Raw genomic sequence first — 25285 nt, forward strand, 5'->3', positions numbered from 1 at the left:
GCATGTCCATGGGGCATGGGAGATCTTTAAATCCCATAACCCTTACACAAGTGGAGAGAAGATACACGCAAGGAGAACTGGCCATTGATGTAGGCATTGTAGACTGAGTTGTAAACTCAGTCAACTTTAAAGGGAGAGAACTTTTTCTCTTCTTTCCTCTTCTTCTCAACCTAGTATATGAATACTCTGTGAGGTTCTGTCTTGAACTTCCTCATGGGGTATTTCATCTCCCCACCCTCAGCACCCATGGCTGCTCCTCTTGGACCATGTGTCTCATAGGATAATGACATAGTAGTATTCTCTTTTCAGTAAAAGAAGAAACCGTAAGAACATCCAATTCTTCTGAGGAGTTTCTACCTCCTAGAAAAAAAATCAAATACAAAACCTTTTTTCCTCAAGTCAGCTCTTCTAAGGAGGAAAGCTAAAGTCTTTCTCCCTCTGGTCAGTTCTTCCAAGCAGCAAATGGCAGTGTAGACTCTCCTGTCTCTGCCCAGATAAGACCAGATGTCTCTCCTGAGATCCACTCCAACTTCTTGACTCTCAGGTGTCAGCCCAGCTATGTCACTGATCCAAAGCAGTCTCTTTAGTGAAATGCCTCACCTCTATCTCATGGTGACAAACTAAGATGTACATTTCTTTCATTTACACCATAACTATATTTGTCCCATAGTCATCAAACAGTTATGAGAATCAGGGCTTTCCAGCTACCAACATTGAAGTTCTTATATCAGTCATATGCAAATTAGACGATGGTAAATAAGAAACTTGTAAATATTATATCAGATTAAGGACTTTTTTTCTGGAGGGCTGCCTTTTCAGTGTTTCTCTTAAAACTGTCCTGTTTCTACTCCTTTCTATTAGCAAAATTCTCTACATCTGAAAGGGGCACCCTTAATCAATCAATCAATAAACATTTAACAAGTGCCTACTATGTGCCAGGCACCACACTTAAGCACTGGGGATACAGAAAGAGGGAAAAGATAGCCTCTTCCCTCAAAAAGCTTACAATCTAATGCAAACAAGTACATACAAAGCATCCTATGAACAGAATAAATAGGAAATAATTAAAAGAGGGAGAACACAGAAATTAAGAGGGGTTAGGGAAAACTTCCTATAGAAAATCGAATTTTAGTTGTGACTTTAAGGCAGTCAGGGAAGTCAGCAATCAGAGCAAAGAAGGGAGAGTGTTTCAGGCCTGGGAGACGGCTAGAGAAAATGCCCAGAGCTGAGAGATGGATCGTCTCGTTCGTGAACAGTCAGGAAGCCAGTGTCACTCCCATCAAAGAGCATGTCTCAGGGAGTAAGGTTCCGTAAGAAGACTGGAAAGGTAGGAGGGGTCTCAGTTATGAAAGGCTTTGAAGTCAAGTAGAGTGCTTTATATCTGATCCCTGAGGCAACGGGAAGCAACTAGAGTTTATTGAGGTGAGGGGCAGCGGGTTGGGAGGGGGGGTGGTGAGGCCTAATAAGGCTGGACCTATATTTTAAGAAAATCACTTTAGAGGCTGAAAGAGGATAGATTGGAATGGATTTGAGGCAGGCAGACCCATCAGCAGGCAACTACAATAATCCTGTCATGAGGTGATGAAGTCCTGTCTCAGAGCGGTGTCAGCACTAGAGGCATGTTCGAGACAAGTTACAAAGACGAAATCAGCAGGCCTTGGCAACAGCTCAGATGTGGGGTGTGAGAGACAGTAAAGAATCCAGGACGATTCTGAGGTTTTGAGCCCGAGGGACAGGGTGGATGGTGTGGCTCAGTAGTGGTGAAGGTAAGAGGAAGGGTGGGTGCAGATCAGCCTCTGCCCTGCAGGGACAGCCCCAGCTCTCCTCAACCAGCCGTAGCCACCATTTACAAGGTTCCCTGGAGTTCTCATCCTGATAAACCTACAGAGATTTTTTTTTTTTTTGAAAGTGCTTCCAGTCATCTCTCTCACCCAAAGGCTAAGAGGTTTTGTCTCTCAGACACTCAGAACCAGAAGGTAACAAAATTTCCCTTCTTTGCAGCCTCAGAATTCTGATGCTTGACCTCCCTGTTTTCACTCACCTGTTGACTTTTTTTTTTTGGTCAATTCTTGTATCTTCTGAACTGCTTTGTCCTCTGCTTTCTCCCTTGGGTCTTTTGGTTTAACTGTCTCCTAATGAGATTTTGTTTGGCTTTTATTTAATTCATTCTTCATTTTCCTTCTCTTTGAGATATATACTATCTTGTTAGTATGTTATGTTCACAGATACCTTATTGAACCTGATAAAATAGACAAAATGGGAAAAATTTTTAAAGATTTTTATAACTAATTTTCTTCCCCGTCAAGGATTATGGAGTTGCCATATGTTGATCTTAAAACCAATCCTGGATATGCTGCTAGAAGAAAGGGAAATGATACTGAAGAAAATGGAGAGGGGGAGAAACAGCTTGCTGAAAACAAGTAGACAGAGGAGATTCTGATGAAAATGACATAATTTGGAGGGCACTGAGAGTTAAATTCTCAAGGTATATAGAGGGGAGAATATTAAAACTATAGAAAAGCCTCAGATTTCATTATTACTATAAAGAGAAAACTAAAAGAACATTAATGCAACAATCATCTATTAAGCACTTATCATGAGCCAGGAAACAAACTTGAGAAAACAGTTATCCCTTCTACACTATGACTTTCCGCATCACAACTTTCCATATTGCAACTTTCCCCATTATGGCTTTGATTTATCATGGATTGGCATTGAATGGGAATTTGGGGGGACTTTTGTGGAAGCTGTAGACCACACACAAAGGCCAGCAGACAGCACAGAAAAAGCTTAGATACTCAGAAATACATAAAATATATGTATAGTATTGTAAAACATCAATACATTTTATCTTTTAATACCATAATAATTCAGATTTCTTCTCTGGTACAAAAGCAGGGCCAAAATTTTTTATGCAAATTTTTCAGATTGTGGGGGCACTGTGTCCCTAACCCCAACAATGTAGAAGGAATGACTGTATAAGCAAAAAGAAACATTATGCCTCTAGAAATATTTCATAATACATCCTTATAATCACATAATTGACTCAGAGATGTAGAGAATACAAGATTCTCGTGTGCTTGCTGTCTGTTTATGTAAGAAAAAGAAGCATTTGGTTTTTAATAGAGCAAAGTAGTATTTTATAGGTTTTCCTCCAATGAGGAGTCTTTCATGCATGTATAAAAATTATATAAGATCCCTTGAAAGATGTAACAACAAAGACAGCTTTGTTTGATGACCCTGTGACTATTAATATCAAGTGAAGAGATCCCCCATAGAGCCCAAGTCAAAGAAGGATTGCTTAAAGATGGTGAAATCCACCAGATGTCACTGTTTATAGACAACATTGAGTTGATTGCATTAAGCCTTAGAATGATGTAGAGCCTCTTAAATGAATTCCTTAATTACTCAAAAGAGTTTAGTCTAACCATCCACACAGGAAAAACTAAGCATTTGAAGAATGTCTCTTCTTTATTACTTTTTTTTTCCCTGCATGATTAAGTGTAGATTTTCAGGGTAGGTCAACCTGGGCTGTGTCTTTGGAACCCAGTATTTCATTCTCTTACATTTTCTAGTGGGTGCAGAATAGTCTTGCATTATTCAAATGTCTTTCATTATATTTAAAAGTCTTTCTCCTGATGGATGGAAGAAATTATTTCTGAATTGAATTATTACATTTAAACACTATGTGTCTTGGAGTTTGAAGCCTTAGGGAATTTTTTGCTTTTTTTTTTTTCCTGGAGGTGATCTGTGAATTCTTCCAACTGGAATTTCATTTTCTGTAATTGGAAATTCTGGGCAGTTCTCTTCTATTATTTCCTTCATTATGGTGTTAAGATATTTTTACCCTGTAATGGTTTTCTTGGAGACCTATGATCCCTAGGTTGTCTCTATGCATCCCATCTCAGACATATGAATGTTTTGCTTGCATAGTAACCATGTTTTCTTTTAATGTTATTGTCTTTTGCTTCTCCTTTTCTAGATTGTCCTTTACTTCTGTATATTTGCATTCTCAACTTACTGTTATTGCTTTTTTTTCCTTTGGTAAGGTTTGCCATTAAATATTCTTGTTTTACAATTTTATTCATTATCGTTATTTTACAAGAAATAATTTCTGCTTTTATAATTCACATTTATTTTTGAACTGCTCAAGAATAGTGTTTTGTGGTTCCATCTTCTCCAAAAATTCCATAAATCCTTCTGTCTCATCAAGGGTTTATCATTTTCCTTTGTTTTGAAGTACGTATTTACAGATTCCTGAACTAATTTTTAGATCTGAAGGCCATATATTCTTCTGTTCTTACTATTTTTTTCTTTTGACTTATCTGTTTATATTCAAGATATCTGAATTTTCTTCTTGAAATCTTTGGTAATTTGAGTCTTTTTTTCCCCTCTTATTTTTCCTATCACTCATTTCCTGACTCCCTCCCCTCCGATTATGGCTTCTTTGAGGGCTGGATATCAGAGTGTCTTAGCATCTTTCCCCACTGGACAATTCATGGTTCATCAGCCTAAGTCTTTGTCCCATCTGATGTTTGGGTGGTTAAAATTGACTCCAGTTGAATTCTGTGCTCTTTCCTTCAGGCTTGGTAGATTGCTGTGCAGCTCCTCACATGAACAATGTTTTGTAATAGAGACCTGCCTCACTCCCTCTGTTCCCTAGTTCTTTGTCCTGACATTGGCAGTTTAGAGCCTGTCTTCCCAGCATCAGCAGATCAGAGCTATGCAGCACTGGTGTTATGGGGTTGCCCTCACTAGCAGGCTTTTGTTCCTGAATTGATTTGGCCACACTGGCTGTTGAGGCATGATCAAACTGGGTCTCTGTGGCATTAGAAAGAAGGAAGGGGTTTAGGGGTGGGTTTTCATGTAAGCCTATGTTGTGTCCCTGAGTCTGCCAGTACAGTACTACTGCTGGTAGTGTGGGAGGTAGAGGAGAGCTTCTGAGTGAACTCAGAGTCATTAAATATCATTTCAAGGGTTTGGGTTTTTTTTAACCTTTTTTTTTATTCTTGGTGTCCCAGACCATGTTGATAACTGGATTTACTTTATCTTTGGTATATAATTTCTGTTTTGGAGAGGTTTTAGAGGTCATGGTAATCAGAGAAAATGTCTAGTTCTCCATCTTGATGCTCACATGACCAAGAAACCTCCAAGTCATTTGATTTCTCTGGGTCTCTGAAACAGATGATTTTTATATTTCTTAATCAAATGTCTTGACTCAAAAACTTCCTCAGGTCATAGCACATGATGAAAGCATAGCTCCTCCAAATACTAGAATTGATGGTCCTAGCCTTATTTCTGAATGAACAAGTGGATCATTGACTCATTGTGCTGAGTTCTTAGCTTCCTTCTCATTCACAGTCTCATGGGACCAAATCTGTAAGTCAGAAGGTTCATCTCTTACCCTCCATCCTTACTGACTCTCCTAGAGTGTCTTAATGTGATAAACTTCTCCCGACACATCTCAGGATTGACCTGACTTTCCTCAAAGCACATTTTTTTTTCCCCATGGGAATCATTCAGATTATAAACATTTTCCTTTCCACTGGGTAATGGGCAGCTATAAGCTTCTGCTCCTAACTCTTGGATTTGGAGATCCTCAAGGGCAGGCTGTGAATCTGACCAGACCTCAGTATTATGGCATGAAGATTTCCCCCAAAAATAACATGAATAAAGGAGAAATGGGGCATGGGAAGATTTTTAGCCACAGCAATCAAAATATTTTAGCTGTTGGAATGTCAGGCCTCACTTCTGCCAAACAGCAGCTGATGATATTGAGCTTCTCAAGACTGACTGTTTGAAGAAAAAAGTTAGGTAGAGTTTCAAGTGTCACTTTTTGTCATTTACCCTAACCATAGCTTTCTTCTTCAGGAGACCATTTGGAAGAACTTCTCCTGGCTTTCACAGCTTTCAACCATCCTGTCAAACCTTCTTAATTTTTCCAGAAGGCACTTGGACTCTGTGAATTCACAAAGGTCTTTCTCACGGCCCTTGTTAAGTGCTTTCTTTCTATACAAGCACTCCCAATAATAGCAGCTACAAAAGCCAGAATAGACTTGGAAGGGTATTGTCCCTGAACTAACTGTCCCTCCCATTCCTCTGGACATGAAAGGGAATGGAAGAAGAGATCATCTTTTTTTTCCAGGTAAAGGTTGGACTAGCTGGTCTCTGAAGTCCTTTCCAGCTGTTGAATTATGTGATTCTGAGAAAAAGTATATGATACTACTACCATTACCTAGTAATCTGGGATGGCAATGAATCAAAAAAATCAATTTCCTTTGACTTTGGAAAACATGACACTATTTTTTAAAATGTTGCAGCAAATAAACATGCACTGAAAACACTAATACATGTCAGTGAGAGGCAATAAGGTGGCCAGTGACCGAGAAGCATGTGAGTAAAATTGTCAGTCTCACAACAAACCAGGACCAGAGCCAGAGTCATAATCCAAACCCAAGACCACAAATTTAGAAACCAACCAGGGTTTATTGAGTGTGCCAGTAAGGGAGTCCCAGACACAGGGGCAGACACTCCCCCAAGGAACAAAAGGCCAAAGTCTGTATAGATTTTAGTTTAGGTAGGAGACAAATTGGGTATGGGGCACCTCAGGACTGGACAAGGCTGTTGCTGGGGGCTAGTAACAGGAAAGGATCTTTTCCAGGTTTGTTATCTCTTGTAACCCCACTCTAATAGACAAGAATGTCCTTGCTGTTTTAGCAGTAAGGAAGGTCACAAAGGGGAGTAGGGGGTGAGGGAAGGAAGGGTGCCCTGAAATATAAACAGGGTCAGTGGCAAGATTGAGGAGTGGCAAATAATATTAAGTTACTTTAGCTACCCACAAGCATTTGAGGGTATTGCTTTTTTTTTTGGCTAGGGTAATTGGGGTTCAGTGACTTGCTCAAGGTCACACAGCTAGTAAGTGTCAAGCATCTGAGGCCAGATTTGAACTCAGGTCCTCCTGATTTCAGGGCCAGTGCTCTAACCACTACACCACTTAGCAGCCTGGGTATTTCATCTTAATCATCCATTTTTATACATGCCTCCTCCCCTCCAAAAAAAGAAAAAAAAGAAAGAAAGCCCCCCCCCTCCCCCAAAGCAAACCCTCAGGTTCAAATTACTCTGTTGGTCTTAAACCATGGCTCATGAGTCCCCATTAATATATTTAGCTTTCCTAGTCAGTCAGAGTAAACAATTAGTTAAAAGTAAAGTCATTAAATTAAATAGCATAATAAGTACATTCTCACCACAAACTTGGGGCAGATTGACCAAGTTAGAAAATGCTTCCTTAAATGTTTTCCTTCCCCACAAGAAGAGAGAGATTTTATGCCTTTGGGGCCTTTTGTGATTCCTCTACCTCCATCACCAGAAGCTGAGGTACATGGGGAAGCTTTAGCCACCTCCTTGGAGGTGTGTTAAAATATGCTACATGATGGAGCTAGTTCTAGAAACTTGGGGTTTTTAACTTTCTCTGCCTTGAAATTTTGGTGGTAATTTTAAATTTGAGCTGAATCCTTCATTAGATTTCATTTTTATGAAGCTAATTGGAATTTTTGAATTTATTTTGGAACTTTTCTAGAATCTGGTGTGTTTGACGATTATATAGTGGTATAATAATGATTTTTTTTTATTTCAACAGGAATTTGTAAATCCTGTTGAAATTTTTAACAACTTTTATTTTTTATTTTTGCTTTTATTTTGCCTCATGAAAGGGATATTTTTAAAACCTTTACTCTAAAGTTCATATTTTATTTCACTTTTCTTTTTCCACAGTAAGCAGATTCTATTTTTGCTAGACACACATAATTTTGTTCCATTCTCTGTTTATAAGGTAGACTTGTTCTTCCAGTGATTATTCCAGGAAGACTTTATTTCTTATTTTAAAAAATTTAAACTTAATCTTCCATAGTCAATTTGCTACTAATATGAAAAGAGTATTATGAAATATGTCTGTGGCCAAGTTTTAATGATATACTATATGGTTATAAACAAATTTTGAATACTTACTGTTTGTGTAACTTACATATTAGTATATGAAAAAATTGACATGGTTTTCAAGATTTTGAGTTCATGCCTATTGTGTTGATATTGCTTGCTTAATTACTTCATATTTATATGCCATTTATTTATTTATGTAATTTTCTTTTTGGAGGGCAGTTGGAGTTAAGTGACTTGGCCAAGGTCACACAGCTAGTTTTTGTGTTAAGTGTCTGAAGTCAGATTTTAACTCAAGTCCTCCTGACTGCAGTGCCAGTGCTCTATTCACTGCACCACCTAGCCGCCCCTATATGCCATTTATTAATCACATAAAGCTTTGCTTTCTGCTAGTGTACCCCTTGATGACTAGAATTAATATTTGAGTGCTGGTGATTTTGTAGGACAGATTTGTAGACAGCCTCTTCAAAAGTTGACTGCTAAACCAGTTGAATTGCATCATCTCATGTCAGGTCTTGAAAACCCTAGAGGTCTTTTGCTATCAGGTGTAGATCTAGAATATGAGGATAAAGACATTTAAAGAATTTTGCATAGTAATGTGAAAAATTTGGAAGACTGTGGAGTGGAATGGAACTTTCTAACATAAAAGATGATGTAACAACTCAGGAAGTTTTGTGTGTATTAACTTAAAAATTTGTTCATGTTGTGTGGTTGCAGTTTGTCCTTCTTGCTCTTGAAGAGGACCATGACATCAGAAAGATGCTGCCACGACTCGTAAGTGAATCGGATTTAAGTGAGGGAGGGTTGTGCAAAGTCACCAGCCTCGTTTTCTACTCTGGAACCACCTGGGTCTAGTGGCCAGATAAGAGATCAGGAAGACTAGGGATGACCCACAGTCATATATTCCCAGAGGAACTAACTTTGGAAATAGTACCTGGGGGGTTACATAGCAGTCCACCCTTATTCTCCTTATATTTATTCTGTAAAAACTTACATATATGTTCATAATCTTCCCCTTTAAAGTGGAAGTTACACTGTTTGGTAGAGATGACTACATTCATTATATTTCTGCCCACAGTAATATATGTTTGTTGATTGGTTGCTTAAAATGGAAAAGGACAGTGGTACCCTTGATAGGAATAGGGACATTAGGGGCAGGATTGGTTTAGTTCAGTTTGGGATGTATTGTGCTTGAAATACTCGACAGGCAGTTGATGCTGGGGAACTGGAACTCAGGAGAGGGATGAGAATGGGATTTGTAGATTTTAGAGTTATCTGCATAGAGATATTCATTGAATTCATGGGAGCTGATGAAATGGATGAAAGAGAGAACATAGAGATGAAAAGAAGACAGAGTCCTGGGTTATAGTCACACATAGGGATGGGACATGGGTAATGATAGAGCAAAGAGAGTGATTAAGAAAGGTAGGATAACTAGTTAAAAAGCAGTACCACTAAAAGCTAAGGAAAGAGAGAGAGTAACCAGGAGGTTACCGGATAAGCAATAGTGTCAAAAGCTGCTGAGAAATATAGAAATGTGACTGAGAGAAAACTCTGAGATTAAAGACATCTTTGGTAACCTCGGAGAGAGCTGTTTCCGACAATGGATTATATTGGAAACCAGATCTCAGGGGGCTGATTGCAGATGAGGAACTGAAGGCAGAAAGTGCCAGCAGATTTGTGTTGGACATGTATGAGGATGGGATGGCAGCAGGACAATCCAGTGACCCCACCTCACCTCTTACGTACAACAGTCACTTGATTGTCCTGCTGCCATCCAGGCCTTATACATTGCTCATGAGAATGTTTCAAACTGTCCTAGATTCCAGGAGGTGGTAGAGGCAAAATCTCAAGTACTTTGACAATAGTTACTCATTGAAAGAAAAGTGTCTTTAGGGGCGGCTAGGTGGTTCAGTGAACCAGCCCTGCAGTCAGGAGGACCTGAATTAAAATCCAGCCTCAGACACTTAACACAAAAACTAGCTGTGTGACCTTGGGCAAGTCACTTAACCCCAATTGCCCTCCAAAAAGTAAAAAAAAAAAAAGATGTCTTTAAAGGTACACACAGGGTGAAGGAGACCATTGATCTTTCTAGTGTTGGATCAATACAGCCCCCTCCTGTTGTCCTTAATTAAACATACTCACATGTCACCATCTCATAAGTGTATTGTATTAAGTAAGTGGGCTTGTATTAGCCCACAAACAATATGAACGGCACTCCTGATTTGGAGAGTTATCAACAGTATGTCACGGAGGACAAGGAAATGGGACCTTCCTGTTTGCACATCTCTGACATTTTCTTCCAAGAGCTGTCCCTCAAGAGGACTATATAAGCTGCCTGACCCTCAGCTCTGCTCCATGAGCTCTCAGTGGTCAGTTTTCTCACTCTTCCTCCATCATGCTCTCAGTAGGGACTGTAGGGTAAAGGCTGACAAAGTTTCCCACTCTCTCATCTGGGGACCCTGGTTCACAAAAGGGAAAATGCATCAGGAAAGCCAATGGTTCCTATTACCCTTTTACTTCCAACAGGAGTAGAAGCTCCTAGTCATGAGCCTAGTGAACACACAGAAACATTTGGCTCTGGGTCTTGGCATTTGTATCTGCACACAGTAATAATATGATCTAACAGTGTCATCTACCAAACTACACACTTCCGTGTGTGCGTGTGTAGATGAATAATGTTCTTATTCAAAGACAAATAAGTTTTTTTTTTAATTTTTAAAAGGCAGGGATTGTTTGGAAAGTCACTGTCAAAACAAATTGTTTCTGCATAAATGTTCTCTCTTTTCTTTTCTTTTTTTTTAATGCTTTCCCCAGCACAAAAGTCTTTCTTTCCGAAGTCACTGTTCTATTTGAGTCACTCCCCTATAATCACCGCCTTCTCCCCATGCTTTCTTCCTAATTTAGAAGAAAGTCTACACAGGGTCGCTCAACAGCAACTTCCAAATGAATCAAAAAACAAATTAAAATGAAAACTTACATTTTACATATGTCCACTCTCAACATCACGATATTCTACAAGGGAATCTGAGGAAAGGGGAAACAGGTTGGTCAAGAGAAGTCCTGGCCTCTAAAACTTGGGAAAGAGGGAGTGAGAACGGACCCTTGACAGCCCTGCAGGGCCTGTAGGTGGCACAGTGAATAGAGCATCAGCCCTGGAGTCAGGAGGACCCTGAGTTCAAATCTGATCTCAGACACTTAACACAAAAACTAGCCCTGTGACCTTGGGCAAGTCACTTAACCCCAATTGCCCTCCAAAAAGCAAAAAAAAGTTGACAGCCCTGCGGAGGTTAAGCCTTTTCCAGGGCTCTGAAGCCCTGGCAACTCCACTCCTGAAGGGAGGATGGACATAGCCCATTCCCTTTTCCCAAGGTGGTGGCAGCACTAGAGGCCCCCCCGTATTCTGAATACATATTGTCTGAACTTAATTCTTTTCCTGTTGTCTCCCCTGCTAACACGTACATTCCTTGGAGGCAGAAATTATTTTTGCCTTTGTGTCCCAAGCACTTAGTCTAGAGCTTGATACATAGGAAGCACTTACTAGATACTAGACTGAAGGAGCTGAGGACTGAGTTCCAGACCCTACTATTTTCAGCATCCTCTAGGCTTTAAGGACCTAGTCTGGAGACTCCTAAGATATCATACTTGACACCTAGAATTTTTCACCATTGAGAATCAGGAAACTTTTGAGCATCAGCAGGAGTCCAATGTAACTGGATCCCTTTTGTAATTGCTTATGTGCTGTTAACTTTTCTTTTTCCATTGCTGAGATAAAAAGGCCAAGGGCAGCCACCACTGGCACTCCTTCCAATTCAATTCAGTTAAGATCAACAAATTTGTGTTAAGTGTCTACTCTGGGCCACTCACTGTGTTGGGAGCAAGTGGGGCAAGGTAGAGACACAATATTCTGAGAAGCCATTCCCCAAGTAGACATGATTTTCTAGATGAGAGGAAGGGGGAGGGGTATATTAAGAAATCAATCAGGCAGTCAATAAGAATTTATTAAGCAACTACTATGTGCCAAGCACTGTGCTAAGTGCTAGGGATAGCAAAAAGAAATGAAAAAACAGAGTCCATTCTCTGGAAACTTACAAACTTTTTAAAAATTATTTTTATTTATTTCATTAAATATTTCCCAATCTCAGGTAAAAAAAATTATAACAATAATTTTAAAAAAGTTTTAGTTCAAAGTCTCTCCTTTCTCCCCTCTCCACTTCTTTTTTTTTTTTTTTTTAAGCAATCGGGGTTAAGTAACTTGCTCAAGGTTACACGGCCAGTTATTTCTGGGTGTGGTGCTGAGTGTCTGAGCCCGGGATTCGATCTTCAGGTCATCTTGACACTGGAGCCAGTGCTCTTACTCGCTGAGCCACTGGCCACCCCTGCCCTCTCCACTTCTTAAGAAGGCAAGCAGTTTGATATAGATTTTACATGTGAAGTCATGCAAAATATATTTCCATATTAGCCATGTTACAAAAGAGAACGCAAACAAAATACAACAAAAATTAAGAAAGTTTTTTTTAAAAGTATACTTTAATCTGCATCCACAGTTCATCAGTTCTCTCTCTGGATGTGGATAGCATTTTTCATCATGGGTCCTTTGGAACTGTCTTGGATCATTGTCTTGATCATAATAGCTAAGTCTTTCACAGCTGGTCCTTCTTACAATATTGCTGTTATCGTGCACAATGTTCTGGTTCTACTAACTTCACTTTGCATCAGTGTAAGGGTTACAGGATTTAAAGATCTTCCATGCCCCGTTGGATTTGCTGGATAGAAGAATGGGGTGGGGTAAGAGGAAGCCAAAGCCAAACTAGCTTGCATGCAATAACTGGCAGCAGCGGTGAGCAGCGGCTGAGGTGGAGGTGGAGGCAAAGGCAGAGGCGCGAACCCCTTTTTTGAGCCAGCCAGAATTTCTGCTAAGGACTCCTGCTGAGGACTGCCAGGGACAGGAACTGTGGGGAGGCTGGAGCTGTGGGGAGCATGCTTCCTGGACGCTGAGCAGTTGCTATGAGTGGGGAGAGGAGGACCTTTGCCTGAGGTAGCCTGTTCTGTTTTGAAGGCTTGAGAATGTGGGTATTTACTACATTAGCTACTGTGATGGTTTTGACTTTCTGGTTTTGGGACTCAGTTTTCTGGTATTTGAATAAATGTTCTAACGTTATCCCCCATGTAGAGAACCTGGTATATTTGGTGATTAATAACCATATCAGCATATTTATAGTTACCGTGGGTATTGTGAATACTACATTGTTGATACGATCAGTTCATATAAATCTTCCCAGATTTTTTCTGAAAGCATCCTATCATTTCTTATATCACAAGAGCATTCCATTGGAATCATATACTACTACAACTTGTTCAGCTGTTCCCCAGCTGATGGGAATCCCCTTAATCTCCAATTCTTTGTCACCACAAAAAATGTTGCTATAAATATTTTTGTACAAATAGTTTTTATCCCCTTTTCTTGGACCTTGTTGGGAAACTGTAATGGTAATGGGAATTTGAAGATCTCCTCTACCCCCTAATAGGCTGAATGTATTCACATGGAGCCTGTGGTGGGAGGAGTTTGCTGAAGGGTGGAGCAGAGCCCACAGGAAGCTGGGAGTCAGAGCAGTTAGATGGTGGGAGAGAGAATACGGAGCCAAGGAGACAGCTAGGCTTGTAAGTGTTTGTACCCCCCTGCTGTGACAGCTAGACTTGTGAATATTTGTTTGTGGGAAGGCTAAAGGATGGTGTGGCTCCCTGCTGTGCTATGGTGTATTAACTTCTTTGTTACTATGATGGCTTTGACTTTCTGTTGTTGGGATTTGGTTTTCTGGTGTCTGAATAAATGTCTTGCTTCTGTTTTCTATATGGAGAGTCAGTTATATTTTTCAATTGAGAACTATGCCAGCATATGCATAGTCACTGTTGGTGCTGTAAATATTTCATTGGCACTACAGATACAGATCTAGGAGTGGTATTACTGGGTCAAAGGATATGCTCAGCTTTGTAGGCCATCGGGTATAAATTGTTCTCCAGAATGTTTGGACTAGTTCACAACTGTACCATCAATCTATGTGTCCCAATTCCCTCCTCCCCCACCCCAGCATTTGTCATTTTCCTTTTCTGTCATTCTAGCCAGTCTGATAAGTGGTATATCACAGCTGTTCAATTTGCATTGCTTTAATCAGCAGCAGTTTAGAGCATTTTTATGTGACTTTTGATAGCTTTGATTTCTTCATCTGAAAACTGCCTATTCATAGCTTTAAACCATTTATCAACTGAGGAATGGCTCTTATTTTTATACATCTGGCTTAGTTCCCTATATTTTTGAGAAATTAGGCCTTTATCAGAGAAAGTTTCTCTGCAAAATTGTCCCCCCCTTCTATTTCCTGTTTCCTTTATAATTTTGGCTGCATTAGTTTTGTTTGTGCAAAAGCCTTTTAATTTCATGTAATCAAAATTATCTATTTTACTTCCTGTAATCTCTTCAATCTCTTGTTTGGTCATAAACTGTTTCCTAATCCATAGATTACACTTTTCCATGAGGAACCCCCAATTTGTTGGGGGAGATAACAAGCAAACATGTACAAACAGGCTACAGGATAAATAGGAAATAATAGATGGAAGACACTAGAATTAAAAGAGATTAAGAAAGGCTTCCTGTAGAAGATGAGATTTTAGATGAGACTTGAAGGATGCCAAGGAATCCAGATGAGATGGGAAAGCATTCTAGGCACGGGAGGCCTGATAGATGGAGCGTTTTGTTTCAGGAACAGCAAGAAAGCCAACGTCAGTGAATCATACAATATGAGGAAGGAGGTGAATAAGGTGTAAAATGAGTAGAAAGGCAGGGGAGGGAGGATTTATGAAGGGCTCTAAAAGCCAAACAGAGGATTTTGTCCTTGCTCCTGGAGGAGATAAGGAGCCATTGGAGTTAATTGAGTATAGGGGTAACATAGTTGGACTGGCATTTTAATTTTTCATTTCCTTTATTTTTTTAATGTTTTTTTTTCTTTCCTTTGGTCTGCGTTTTCTTTCACAGTATGACCAATATGGAGATATGCTTTGCATGACTGCACATGCACAACCCACATCAAATTGCCTACTATATCATGGAAAGAGAAGGAAAGGAGGTACATAACCCAGAACTCAAAATTTTAAAAAATGTTAAGGGGTGGCTAGATGGTGCAACGAACAGAGCACTGGCCCTGGAGTCAAGAGGACCTGAGTTCAAATCTGAACTCAGACACTCAACACCTACCAGCTGTGTGACCTTGGGCAAGTCACCCAACCCCAATTGCCCTGCCCTTCCCCATCCAAAAAACAAACAAACAAAAGTTTAAAAATGGCTTTTACATGCAATTGAGAAAAAAATAAAATGTTATTCTATTTTTAAAGGGGTCCATAGCTTTCACTAGACTGCCAAAGGGGCCCATGACACAAAAATGATTAAGAACCTCTGTTCTCAAGCTTAAAAAAACCTCACAGGTCCTCAAGGGTTGGCCTAATTTTACAAATGAGGAACTTGAAATGAAATCTTAAATAAAACTGAAGATGAAGATTTTTTCCTTATACCTTTTTTCCAATTTATTTATTAATTTTTAGTTTTCAATACTCATTTCCACAAGATTTTGAATTACAAATTTTTCTCCCCATCTTTCCCCTACCCCCACCCCAAAATAGTGAGAATACTGAATACCCCTTCCTCCAATCTGTTCTTTCTTATATCCTCCCTCATCCCTCCCCCCCAAAACTTTCTAGTAGGGCAAGAAGGATTTCTATACACAGTGCCTGTATATCTTATTTTCCAGTTGCATGTAAAAAGCAAATTTTTTTAAACATTTGTTTTTAAAACTTTGAGTTCCAGATCCTTTCTGTTCCTCCCACCTCACCCACCCCCACTGGGAAGATAAGCAATTAAATACAGGCTGTACATGTGCAGTCACGCAAAACATCTCCATAGTAGTCATACTGTGAAATACTATCTATAATTCCCTGCATCCTATCCTGCCCCCCACTTATTCTATTTTCTCCTTTGACCCTGTACCTTTGCAAAATTGTTTGCTTCTAACTACCCTCTCCCCCAATCTTCCCTACCTTCTATCATCCCCCCTCTTATCCTCTTCCCTCCTACTTTCCTGTAGGGTAAGATACCAATTGAGTGTGTATGTTATTCCCCCCTTTAGACAAATTCAATGAAGGTAAGGTTGACCCATTTCCTTTCACCTACCTGCTCTTCCCCTCCATTGTAATAGGTTTCTCTTGACTCTTTTATATGAGATAATTTACCCTAATTTATCTCTCCCTTTCTCCTTCTCCCAATATATTCTTCTCTAACCTCTTATTTTTTTAGATATTATCCCTTCATATTCAACTCATCATGTGCCCTCTGTCTATGTATACTTGTACATACATATGCATACATTCACATATATATTTATACACACATATACCCTCCTATATATATGTATGTATGTGTATGTATATATACATATATGTGTATGTATGTGTATATATACATATATATTCCCTTCAACTATCCTCATATTGAGAAAAGTCTTATGAGTTACAATGATTATTTTTCCATATAGGAATGTAATAGTTCAACTTTAATAAGTTTCTTATGATTTCTTTTTCCTGTTAACCTTCTCATGGTTCTCTTGCTTCTTGTATTTGAAAGTCAAATTTTCTGTTCAGCTCTGGTTTTTTCATCAAGAATGCTTGGAAATCTATTATTTCACTCTATGAACATATTTTCCTTGAAGTATTTATACTCAGTTTTGCTGTGTAGGTGATTCTTGGTTCTAATACTAGCTCCTTTGACCTCCAAAATATCATATTCCAAGCCTTCCGATCCCTTAATGTAGGAGCTACTAGGTTGTGTTATCCTGATTGTGTTTCCAAAATACTCAAATTATTTCTTCCTGACTCCTTACAGTATTTTCTCCTTGTCCTGAGAACTCTGCAATTTGGTTATGATATTCCTAGGAGTTTTCTTTTTGGAACATTTTTGAAGAGGCGATCGGTGAATTCTTTCAATTTCTATTTTGTCCTCTGGTTCTAGATGTCAGGGCAATTTTGCTTGATAATTTCTTGAAAGATGTTGTCTAGGGTCTTTTTTTGGTCATGGCTTTCTGGTAGCCCAATAATTTTTAAATTATCTCTCCTGGATCTATTTTCCAGGTCAGTGGTTTTTCCAACAAGATGCTTCATATTGCCTTCTATTTTTTCATTTGTTTGGATCTGTTTTAAAGTATCTTGATTTCTCATAAAGTCATTAGCTTTGGGGCAGCTAGGTGGAGCAGTGGGTAGAGAGCCCTGGAGTCAGGAGCACCTGAGTTCAGATTCAGCCTCAGACACTTAAACACAAAAAAACCCAAAAACAAACTAGCCATGTGACCTTAGGCAAGTTACTTAACCCCAATTGCCCTCCAAAAACAAAACAAAACAAAATACAAAAAAATTAAGTCGTTTCCATTTGCTCCAATCTAATTTTGAAGAAATTATTCTTTTCAGTGAGTTTTTGAAATTCCTTTTCCAACTGGGCAATTTGGCTTTTTAAGCTATTCTTCTCTTCATTGGCTTTTTGGGCCTCTTTTGCCATTTGAGTTAGTCTATTTTTTTAAGGTGTTATTTTCTTCAGTATTTTTTTGGTCTTCTTTAGCAGACTGTTGACTTGTTTTTCATGATTTTCTTGCATTATTCTCATTTCTCTTCCCAATTTTTCCTCCACTTCTCTTACTTAATTTTCAAAATCCTTCTTGAGTTCCTCCATGGCCTGTAACTAGTTCATATTTTTCTTGTAAGCTTTTGATGCAGGCGTTCTGATTTTGGTGTCTTCCTCCTGTTCTGTGCTTTGATCCTTTTTGTCCCCAAAAAAGGATTCTATGGTCTGTTTGTGCTTCCTCTGCTTGCTCATCTTGCCAGCCAACTACTTGACTTTTGAGCTTTTTGCCATGGTAGAACTATGCTTCCAGATTGCAGAAAGCTATGTCCTAAATCACTGGGGTTTTCTCAGCTGCCTTCTATCATCCCCACTCTTATCCCCCTTTTTTTCCCAGAGCTATTAGGAGGTCTCCATCTCTGCAGCCCCCACAAGCTCTGGCACACTGGATGCACACCCCAGGACCACCACCCAAGACCATGATCCAAATACAAGCAGGTTAAAGCAAGAGCAATTACCCTCTGAATGGTTGCTTAGTCCTCTTACAATCTGCAGGCCAGGAGCTCTGGGGGCCTCTGCCACCTCTCACCGCAGGAGCAAGGGCTGGACCATGCTCTGTTCTGACAGAGTTTCTGACTGACCTTTTATTTTTTTTGGCGTTTATGGGTTGAGAAGTCTGGAAACCACCACAGCTGCTGGTGATTCGCTCTCCTGAGGTCTACTCTGATTGCAGCTGATTGGGGCTGCCCTGGGACTGGAACCCCACAGCTCATGGGGGACTGCACTGGGCTCCCAGTGCACTGCAATAGACCTTTCCTGTTGACCTGCCGGGCTGAGTTCAGGTGGAATATTTGTTTCTCTCTGTCACTTTGTGGGCTCTGTAGCTCTAAAATTTGTTTAGAGTAATTTTTTTTTACATGTATTGGAGGTGGTTGGAGCCAGAGCCTCTCAGAGGTCCTGTTTTTACTCTGCCATCTTGGCTCCACCCCTGGACTGGCATTTTTAGACAATCGCTTTATTGGCTGAATGGAAGGTAGGAGTGTGTAATGCCATGCACAAGCAGCTTTCCAGAAGAATGCTAATGTGAATAGCTTTTAAGGTTCTGATCACTCAGTATAGTGATCACTCTATTTATTTCATAACAAATCAAAGCAAAACATCCACAGAATATCAAGGTACAGCATTCACAATATTACAGCTTATCACAGAAGATCACAATATAATATTCAAAGGAAAATACAAGCTGGTTACAGGCCATAGAAGACTTTAAGAAGCAGATAAGAGGGGAAGCCAGGTAGCACAGCGAGTAAGAGCACCAGCTCCAGTGTCGGGATGACCTGGGAATCAAATCTGGGTTCAGATACTTAGCACCACACCCAGAAATAACTGGCCGTGTAACCTTGAGCAAGTTACTTAACCTTGATTGCTTAAAAAAAAAAAGAAGCAGATAAAAGAAGTGGAGGAAAAATTGGGAAGAGAAATGAGAAAGATGCAATAAAATTACGAAATGAGAGTCAACACACTGAGTGAGGAAAATAACACCTTAAAAAACAGACTAACTTAAATGGCAAAAGAGGCTCAAAAAGGCAATGAGGAGAGGAATGCCTTAAAAAGTTGAATTTGCCAGATAGAAAAAGAATCTCAAAAGCTCAATGAGGAGAATTATTCCTTCAGAAGTACATTGGAGAAAACGAAGCTAATGACTTTATGAGAAATCAAGATGCTGTTAAACAGATCCAAACAAATGAAAGAATAGAAGGCAATGTGAAATATCTCATGGGAAAAACCACTGTCCTGGAAAATAGATCCAGAAGAGATAATTTAAAAATTATTGGACTACCTGAAAGTCATGATCAAAGAAAGAACCTTTAAATCATCCTCCAAGAAATTCTCAAGGAAAACTGCCCTGATGTTTTAGAACCAGAGGGCAAACTAGAGGTTGAAAGAATGCACTGATCACCTCCTGAAAAAGATCCCCAAAAGAAAACTCCTAGGAATATTATAGCCAGGTTCTGAAATTCCCAGATCAAGGAGAGAATATTACAAGCAGCCAGGAAGAAACAATTTGAATATTATGGAAACACAATCAGGATAACTCAGGATCTGGCAGCTTCTACAGCAAGGGATCACAGGGCTTGGAATATGATATTCCGGAGGGCAGAGTAACTGGGATTAAAACCAAGAATCACCTACCCAGCAAAACTGAGTATCATGTTTCAGGGGAAAATATGGTCATTCAGTGGAATAGAGGATTTTCAAGCATTCTTGCTGAAAAAACCAGAGTTGAATAGAAAATTTGACATTCAGATACAAAAAGCAAGAGAAGCATGAGAAGGTAAACATGGAAAAGAAATCATAAGGAACCTATCAAAGTTGTATTAACATTACTACATGGAAAAACAATAATTATAAGTGATGAAACTTTTCTCAGTATGAAAATAGTTGAAGGGAACAGAAATATATGTATATACATATATATATTTATACACACACATATGTCTATATCGGAGGGCATACGGGTATATGAATACATATGTGAATGTGTATATATATATGTATACAGGTATACATAGATAGAGGGCACAGGACCAATTTAATAGGAAGGGATGATACTTAAAAGGTGAAGTTAAGAGATGAGAGAGGAATATAATGAGAGGAGATGGGGAGAGGCAATATGGGGTAAACTATCTCATATAGAAGAGGCAAGGGAAAATGGTTACAATGGAGGGGAAGAATAGGAAGGAAAAGGGAATGGGTCAACCTTATTCTCATTCAATTTGGCTGGGGGAGGGAATGAAATACACACTAAATAGGGCATCTCACCCTACAGGAGAGTAGGGGGGAAGGGGATGAGAGGAGGGATGATGGAATGGAGGGCAGGCTGGGGGGGGGAGGGAAGTTGGAAGTACCCACTTTTGAAAAGGGACAGGATCAAAGTAGAGAATAGAACAAGTGGGGGGTGGGATAGGAGGGAGGGAAATATAGTCAGTCTTTTACAATATATCTACTATGTTAATGTTTTGCATAAGCTACACATGTACAATCTGTACTGAACTACTTATCTTCCCAGTAAGGGTGGGTGACAAGGGAGGAAGGAATTCAAAAGTTTTAAAATAAAATGTTTAATATATATTTATTATTAATACTATTTTGCATGTAATTGGGAAATAATATATACAGGCACTGGGGCATAGAGATCTACCATGCCCTACTGGAAAAGTCAAAGAGGGTATGGGAGAAGATATGGGAGAGAGCAGATTGGAGGAGGAGATATCCTGTGGGATTGCTATTTTGGGGTGGTGGGTTGGGGAAAAACAGGGAGAAAATTCATAACTCAAAATCTGGCCGAAATGAATGATGTAACTCAGAAGTTAATAAAGCATTTGAAAAATGAAAAAAAAAAACTATGTAATATGAGGTATGGATGAAAGAACATGGGCTATGTAGCCTGGATAAAACTTATAGACATAAGAGATCCTTTCAAATTTGATCATCGTGTGGAAGAGGGGTTACATGTTTCTGCAGAGTTCCAGAGGGCAAAACCAATGGGTCAAAGTTATGGGAAGACAGGTGTCAGTAACACTGAAGAAATACATCCTAACAATTTGAACTGTCTAGAATATTAAATCCCTGTCTACAGAGTTATTCAAACAAGGACTGGATTGATGACTCGTCTGGAGTGGAAAAAAAGACTTTATGCTTCCAGGAGAGGGTTAGACCAGATATCCCCTCGGGTCCCTTACATCTCTTGAGGTTTTCCATCTCGATTATGCTGTCCCTCTTGTCAATAATCTCCAGTGTCTTCCAATTGCATATAAAAGTACAAACTTCTTAGTCAGATATTCCAGATTGTCCATAGCCTGAATTTATACAACCGATCATCTAGCATTCTTCCTCAGCACAACCTTTTCGTTCCAGTCAAACTGTATGTGGTGATTGCCAGTCTAGCAACAATCACAGTCACTAACTAGAGAAAATACTGAGGGCAATATTGGTGTTCACCATCCCAAGCAAATGCCATGCTTGCTTCCATCCATCTTTAAACTTGTGTGATTCTGCCATCTTAGAATGTCTTCAACCTGCCTTGTCACCTCTGTAAGTTCTACTGATCCTTCAAAAGATCCATCTCAAGTACCAGCTTCTCTGTGAAGCCCTTGCCAATCAATTACTTCACTTCACTTTGGTTTGCCCATCATCTAGTGGAATGAAAATAAGATTTGGAATCATAAAATTTGGGTTCTAGGACTGCTCCCATCACTTACTTATCAGCTGTGTAACTGTGAGCAAGTCACTTAACCTTTTTGAGTCTCAGTTTCCTCATCTGTAAGACGGGTATAATAATACTAAGAGTACCCACATCACAAGGTTGCTTGTGGTACTCGGAGATATGTAAGAAAGGCAACTTCTCCTATTAAACACCCCCAAATAAAGGTTATTCTCATAAGTTCTATCCCCAAAGGGAAGTAGTTGAGACAGGATGTGATGTCATAATCTTCTTTGTTATAGCACTGGAATCATCCATGCTGCCACTGTCCTTTCCAGTCAGGTTCAAAAAGGAAGATGGAGCAAGTTTTTTGAGTCTGTCTGGATCCTTTTTGCCTTATTTAATTTCTTCGATCTCCACCTCCCTGGCTGTCTTCCTCATCTTATGGGCTAACCTCAAGAGAGGAGGAAAGGAAAAGAGGGAGGGCACATTACAAACACAATTGGGTTTACATCCCTTAAAATGACATCACTATAGATGACCTGATAGGCCAGACAATGAGTGACTGTCTCCTGGATGCAACAAGAGTTGTCCAGTTGATTTGGGGAACAGCTAAGCAGTGAGTATCGCTTTATTTCAGATTGGTGATAAAGGATTTTAAGCTTAGGGGGAAAGTATCTTGTACGTTACTTATGTTCTGCCTTTCAACGTGCCCCAGATCCAAACTATCCCAAGGAGAAGGAATTTGATTCTGGCATATTTCACTCATATTCATGTTCACACTATATTTACTACCATAATTTCCCACTTTTTGAAGATATTTTATTACCAAAATGGGAGCGACGTGAGGTAGATTCTGGAAGGTGATTTAAGGGCTCTTAGGTTTTCTTCTGAGGTTACAGTAGCAGCTGTTCACTAAAGACAGAGACTGAAACTTAGCTAGGAGCATGGAAGAGGTGTGAACAGTAGTTAAAAATACAGTTTGCTTTCCACTATGAGTTCTTAATTAAATAGGAGTTCTTCAACTTTTCCTATCAAGCTAACAGAGGTTTAGAACTATTTGTTGCTGGTAGCCCACTGGGAGAAATTAAACAGAAAGAAAATATCACTTATTCCTCAAAATGAAGGAAGAAGGAATGCTCGGGGGTGGGAGAGTGTTTGTAATACTGGTAGTTGTATTATAAGCTACTGGTTAATATTATGAATTCCTTGAAGGGAAGAACATATGTTTTCTTTTCTCTTGTAACTCTTATGAGTATCCAGCAGAGTATTCTATATACTGTGGTGCTCAATGCATGCTTTTGATTGACTGGCAATTCAATTAGGAAGAGAGTAAGGGGGTGAAGTCAAGAATTAGTTGATATTCTGTGCTCTGTCCCAAGTTTGTACTTGTCAAAGATTTCAACTGATCTCTTCTTCAGTGACATCATCAGTACTTTCAGGGCACTGTGGATATTTTTAATGAGTCTATTGTATTTGACCAATCCAGTAGGCAAACAACTGGCATTATCCGCTGGTTATTTTGTCTTGTGTTTTCCCACTATGTAAGCCTTGGTTCTTACGGAGTAACAAATAATCATAACTTACCTTTTACATAGAGCTCCTGAGTTTACAAGAACTTTGCTCACAACATCACTATGAGGTAAGTAGTGACCATTTTATTATACCCATTATAGATGGGGAGGGGCAGCTGGGTCTGAAGTCAAGAAGACGCATCTTCCTGAGTTCAAATCTGGCCTTAGACACTTACTAGCTGTGTCACCCTGGGCAAGTCACTTCAGCCTGTCTCTTCAGTCTTTCCTCCTCTGTAAAAAGAACTAGAGGAAGGAAATGGCAAACCACTCCAGTATCTTTGCCGAGAAAACCTCAAATGGGGTCAGGAAGAGTTGGGCACAGCTGAAGCAACTTAACAATAAATAGATGGGGAAAGTGAAAAGCCTACAGAGACAGATAAGAGGCAGTTGATAGAGGGTTGGTCCTAGAGTCAGGAAGCTCTGAGTTCAAATCCAGCCTTAGATACTTATTATATGTATGACCTTTGTTCCATCACTCAACCTCCTTTCTTCATCTGGGGATGATAACTTACTTCCCAGAGGCGCTGTGGAGATCAAACAAGAGAATATTTGTGGAGCATCTTGTGAACCTTAACATGTGCTATACAAATGCTTTGTTTTTATTGTTCAGTCCTGTCTGACTCATCATGAGACTGTGGACTATTTCCATGGGGTTTTCTCGGCAAAGATACTGGAGTGCTTGGCCATTTCCCTCTCCAGTATGTCCCCCTTCTACAGATGAGACAAATAGGGATTAACTGACATGACCAGGGTCACACAGCAAGTAAATGTGTAAGGCTAGATTTGAACTCACAAAGAAGAATCTTTCTGACTCCAGAACTATGCACCACCTAGCTGCCCCATACAAATGCTAGCTATTATTAAAGTAACTTAGCCACAGTCATACTACCAATAAGTCACAGGGTCAAGGCCAAAATCCAAGTCTTCTGTTCTTCCTTCCCTGCTTTTCATATACCATGCTGTCTCTAATAAAGTGGAAAACAAAGTCATGCACTGACCTCCAGGAGCCTATATACCAGCTAATCTGACTTTCGTCTTTTCCCTGAACTCAACACTCCTTCTCCTGACTCTGAGTCTTGACAAAATTTGTCCTCCATCTCTGGAATGCTCTTCCTTCATTAATGTCTGCTTCTAAGAATCCCTAGCTTCCTTCAAGAACCAGCTGAGACTTGGGGGCTATCTCCTCTATGAGGCCTCTTCTGGTCTATTCAATTACCCTCTCCTGTCCCAAAATTAACTTTCATTTTATTTACTTCTTTGTATACATTGTTTTCTAATATAGTTATTTAATTTTTTCCCCCAATTACATGTAAAACCAATTTTGAACATCCATTTTTTAATTTTAAGTTCCAAATTCTCACCCTTCCTTCACCCCTCCCCTTTCACTGAAAAGGCAAGCAATTTGATATAGGTTATACATGTGCAATAATACAAAACATATTTCCATATTAGTCATATTGTGAAAGAAAACAACAAGAAAAACAAAGTTTAAACATGCTTGAATCTGCAATCAGACACCATCAATTCTTTCTATGGAGCATTTTTTATCATGAGTCCTTCAGAATTGTCTTGGACCACGGTATTGCTGAGAATAGCTAAGTCATTCAAAGGTTATCACTGAACAATATTGCTGTTAATGTGTATGATGTTCTCCTGATTCCTCCCATGTACACATTGTTTAATGGGCTCAGAGATCCAGAGCTGGAAAGGATCTCCTTTCACTTTACAGATGAAGAAACATCTGCCTAGGGAGATTAAGTGAGTTGCCCAATGGTTAAACAGATAGTAAGTGTGAGAGAGATGGGATCTGAATACAGGTCTGGCATGCTGACCCTCCCAACTGGAAGGGAGGGATGAAGGAAGGGAGGGAGGAAGAAAAGAAGGAAGGAAGGAAGGAAGGAAGGAAGGAAGGAAGGAAGGAAGGAA

The 25285-nt window shown here is 39.5% G+C and overlaps 1 protein-coding gene across 12 annotated transcripts in view; it reads left to right on the top strand.

The window, feature by feature from the left end:
• Positions 1–1308: 1308 nt before the first annotated feature.
• The window catches only part of CCDC70 (coiled-coil domain containing 70), a 25581-nt gene continuing 1604 nt past the window's right edge, over positions 1309–25285 (top strand). The window contains exons 1-4 of one of the 12 annotated variants that reach the window (XM_069064590.1): positions 1352–1422; positions 1910–1976; positions 2307–2485; positions 8650–8706. The gene's annotated coding sequence lies outside the window, so the exon portion shown is untranslated. The other 11 variants (XM_069064587.1, XM_069064585.1, XM_069064583.1 and 8 more) reach the window with 11 other exon arrangements.

The sequence above is a fragment of the Petaurus breviceps genome, unplaced genomic scaffold (assembly GCF_028583685.1).
Source record: "Petaurus breviceps papuanus isolate PSGF00001 unplaced genomic scaffold, PetGlider_PUasm1.0 90639, whole genome shotgun sequence".
Taxonomy (NCBI): Eukaryota; Metazoa; Chordata; class Mammalia; order Diprotodontia; family Petauridae; genus Petaurus; species Petaurus breviceps.